Source organism: Nannospalax galili, unplaced genomic scaffold, assembly GCF_000622305.1.
Source record: "Nannospalax galili isolate Female #2095 unplaced genomic scaffold, S.galili_v1.0 scaffold565, whole genome shotgun sequence".
NCBI lineage: Eukaryota > Metazoa > Chordata > Mammalia > Rodentia > Spalacidae > Nannospalax > Nannospalax galili.
Window position 1 is genome coordinate 106,258 of NW_008352729.1, and position 5,044 is coordinate 111,301.

A 5,044-nucleotide genomic window follows, 5' to 3' on the forward strand; every position below is an offset into this window, starting at 1 on the left:
TAATGACAATCTAAAATTAATTTTAATGTAACAGAAAATGTTCTTTAGGGCCTAAAATATTCTTGGGAAGGATATATTTATTATTTGAAATGAGTTTTTCAAAACTCATTTCATAATGTTTATTATAAATGAAAATTTTGCACACAAGCTGTTTAATTACCAACTTACTGACTGCCTAACATGTATGATGAGATGTAATTTAGTAACTAAAATTATTTGAAGTTCACTGTAAATATACTGAAATCAGAAATCATCTTTCTGTTCAGATTTTGAAGTCTGTGACATTCACACAGGGACTCAAGATAAACTGAATAAATTTACCACATATCCAAGAAAGCTCAGGAGTCAGAAGCAATCTCACTAAGATACATAGTCATAAAAGTGGATCTACATAAAATGTAGACCTGTTTATGCTGAATAAAGATCTACTGTATCAAAGTAGAATCAATAACAGTTCCTCTAATAGCTGTTTCTGAATCACTCATATCCCAAATCATTGACCTCATCCTGCTGAGCTCATTCTCTGCTTCTGTGTAGTCCATTGATTGTATAATTGTTGATTTATGTAATAAGACAAGTTCTTACTCATTTTTTTACTTTATGTTAATCTCTATGTTTTTATTATTACTTGTTTTGATAGACCATAACTTTATGAATAGATATGCTGCCATATGATCAATCAATAGCTATGTAGGAACTCTTTTATTTCATTTTTCTTGCAAAAGTACCTTGTGCTCCTCATTATTTTTAATGTGCTTTACGTAATTTCTACATTAACTGGTATTCACTTAAAGAAAAATGGACACATTTCAAAGCAGAGTTTATTGTCTAATCTTGTTTTAATTGTCATACTTAGCTTCATCAAGATTTCATCCTTAAAATATAGATGTATCAGAAGGGGAAAGTGTCTATAAATTGAAAAATCCTCAGGGTTTTGTGTTGAAAGGACTATTAAATACTAAGTTCATGTTCATCTTCAATATTTTGTATTAAAATATAAAAGGACTGAACTACTTTGTTCTTCTTCCATAATATAAAAAACCTGATTCATTTTGTTATAAAATCTGAAATTTTGTAATTAAAGCTAAGAGGTACAGAAACTATCAATTCAATGCTATGGCACTAAGTTATAATTTCACGTACTTAAATGTCAAACTTAAATTGTTGTCTATTTATATTACTACACCATAATAAAAGAAAATATTCCCATTCATCTATATAATTCAATCTGGAACTCATTACGTAGGCAATGATTAAACACAAAAGAATTTTGGTTGAATCACTACATTGAAGACTAGTGTTATGTACTCTATATTTTCAATATCTGACATCCCCAAGCAGATATTTTAAGACTAATGTGACCTTTAAATTTATTATTTTTTAGATTCTGTGCTTCTTGTATCACTCACCAGTTTCCAAACATTGTTTCTAAATTGAATTATAGCTAAGATTCAAAAATGCTCTAAGAAGAAAAGTGACATGAATGCAACTTTAAATTCCTCTAGATCATTACAGCTCCCTCCTTCCCTCCTTCCCTTCCTTCCTCTCCTCCTCCTCCTCCTCCTCTTCCCCCACTTTTCTTTCTGTCTTTGCTCATGTTTTGTTTGATTAGATGGTCTACATTTTTTATTTATAGAAAATTTTTCTCACATTTACAGACTTCTCCACTTAGAACTGCTATAAACAAAGAGATATTATAACTACACAAATACATGCAAAAATACACTCTCATATTATGTTTTTAGTTTTAGTGGTGCCATTCAAAGCCATGGATTTATGAATGCTAGGCCAGCACTCTACCTCTAAGCTATTCCCTCAGCTGTCACAAGTGTCACAAGTATATAATAAATGAAAACTGCCAAAAAAAATCTTAAATTCTTTAACATGCCTCTTATTTTATGATGATTGGAAAGTGAATCTTATAGTTAATACTATGAAAGAAATTCACAAATGAAATAAATGTAGGCACTTCATTTTGTTCAAATTAATTATAATTGACTTGTATCTTCTTTAAAGTAATGATATTGTTTGATGTAGATATGACATTAATTGAGGCATTTGACATACATAGTGTTTGTATGTAGTGATACTTGAAAATGGGAATAAAAGACACATGTTGGAAATCTGGTTTTCTTATAACAGAAACTCAACAAATAAAAAAGTGTTTCCACAAACAGGCACACATCCAATTCTCACAATTGATGGTTGTACAATGAAAATAATCATTAAGAAAAGCAAGTATCCACAGACATCTTTAAAAATGCTTATGTTTAGCTTTTTCAGATTGATTTATGATACTTTTAAACTCTCAGCAGGATCATAGATCATAATAGTATTTGAATGCAGTTCAATGATATTCACTCAACATTTTATTGTCTATTATCTGTTGTGTAGTTGGATTTTTATAGAACATAATGTCTAGATTTTATACATTTTAAGCACATAAACATGCATTTAACAAACAAAATGATCATACATGTCAGGCCATAAGGTAATGACACTGATTACCATAATCTTTAACTTACCAGTCTTTCTTTTAATCGTTTTGTATAAGTCCATATAGATACCAATTTAAAAAAGAAAAAATACAGACAAATATAAATTTGATTTTTTTTAAAGTGGTTCTTGGCTGCTGTAATGAGGTAAACTGTGTTTCTTACCTTTATTGAATGATAGAAGATATGCAATCATAAAGAAGCCTGCTTTTCTGTGCTTATGAATATTCATTTATTTGAAACACAGGCTAACCACCTTCTAACCGATAGTCTAGTATCTGAAAACAGAACTGTTTAAGTAGAAATTGTTCCCTACCCCGGGGACAAATTATTTTCCTATGTTATTTTCTAGCTGTGAAAAATCACTATTTCCTGCCACTCAAGCAATTTAGCATAAAAAAGAATTACATGCAAACACTTTATCCCCTCCACATATTCTCAGTCTCTATTCTGCTTCGTTATTATATAGAAGTATTAGAATTGCAAACATCACAAATCGATAGCTATATTTTTTTCACAAATTGGTAACTATATTTATTTTCCATCTTGCAATTGAACCCAGTAGTTCCTGAATGGGGAGCAAACACTCAGTAACTAGGCTACTTCCTTGTCCCTATGTTTTATTTATTTATTTATTTATTTATTTATTTATTTATTTATTATTGTTGTGGTAGTGTTTTGTGGATGACCTTAAATTTGCATCCTGACTTCATGTCCCCAGTAAAGCGGGTAGTGGTCTGCACATGTGCAGAAATAGCTGCATTTTAAGTGTGATACAACTGCAAATGTGCCCTGCTTTAAAGTAGATTAAAAGTAGCATGTGTCACTTCGAGTTCATAAGAAGCCCTGTCATCTTTCTCATGAGTCTTCCATTTGCAAACCCTCATAACCAGAATGGCCTCACGGTGTTTTAAACTACGCAAAAAGGCATGAACAAACAAAGAGAAGGGTTCACTTTTCCTTTTGCTGTACAAACTGGGGAAGGTATGTAGAATTTCAAAGAACAATTCACTTAAAAATGACCCAGAAAACTAAGGCAACCAGGAATGATTTCAGAGTTGAATTTCTAACTAGAATGCTATTGACCCGATAATAATATCAATTTTTATTGCCAGTCCTGTGCAGTTGTCAAAAACAGTGTTCCACATAGTTACTGCTAGAGTTTCCCATCAAGGATCACTTCAGATTGGCTAACAAGACATTACGGTAATTTGTGTTAAATGTTCAGAGACCCTCTCAACCCCCAAACCAAGACATCCTCACATAATGCACACAATAGTAGATCACAACACAAAAAAAACTGTAATCAATTCATATGGATGTAAAAATTAATGATTTGAGAAACTTCATAAATTGGTAACTACATATTTGGGGGAAGTATTGGATCTTCAGGTTAAAGCCTTCCTTATGCCACTGACTCTCTATGCTACGGACTCAGGGGAGCTGAGCTTTTAATGTTAGAGGGTCATCCTCAGTGCTGGGACTAGTGACCTGAGCCACCATGCGGAGCCTGAGTACATTTTAGATATGATATTTAGATATTCTAACATTACTAAAAATGAGCCAGATTAAATTGTAAGATGGAGGAGAAGGCGATTGCCAAGCCCCATTCACAGGTGAGAAGCAATTAGCAATTGGTAATTTTGGGGAGATGCACAGTTAGTTTTCTTTATGAGTGAGGTCCCTTGTAGTTGAATCATGCACCAGTTAGTGGTCTCACATCCAGGCATACAAGGAAAGCACAAATTGTACTCAATGGGTTTTTTAAAAGGAAGATGGGAAGTTGGGGAAGAGAGGTTGAGGGTAGACTTCGGAAGAATCAGGGGAGGAGTGAATATGATCAGAATTCATAGTATGAAATAATCAAAGAAGTAATTAAAATTGCTAACACATATTATTTTTGCATATTGCTTAAAATTAAATAAAAATTTATTTCTCATTACAAACAAACTCAGAAGAGATCCTTGATTTGAAACAGTTCTGTCTTTATGTTTTGTTTTGTTCTCTTTGCGACAAAGTTTCTCTATATAGCCCCAGCTATCTTGAAATTACCCACATAGATCAGTCTGACCTCCATCTCATGGAGATCTACCTGCCTTTGCCTCTGCCTGTCATCTTAAACATGAGTCTCTACCTCTAAGTCCTCATTGATCCGGTTGGCCTTATTAGCTCTCTAACTACTGAAAGAAGGGGAGGATATGTTGACATTTCCTTTTTGTGTATAAACTAGAAAAGTTATAAAGTACTCCCAGGAATAATAGAGTACATAAAATATAAGAAGAAGCCTAAAGAAACTAACAAGGAAGTGGTATTGTGAAAGGTAATTTCTAGCTCTACTGTCGCGAGCCGGGACTCTGTCCAGCAGAGTCCAGGAAAGACGACACAGACACCAAGGTGAGGTTCAAGCTTCTGTTTCTCTTTCTTCCTTTATTCTCTCTTATTATCTCTCATGTTCTCTTCACTATGATGCTGTCTCACTATGATGCTGGTCTCTCTCATGATGCTGTGTCCTCACTATTACACACTTCAGCTCTTTATATAGCATTTCC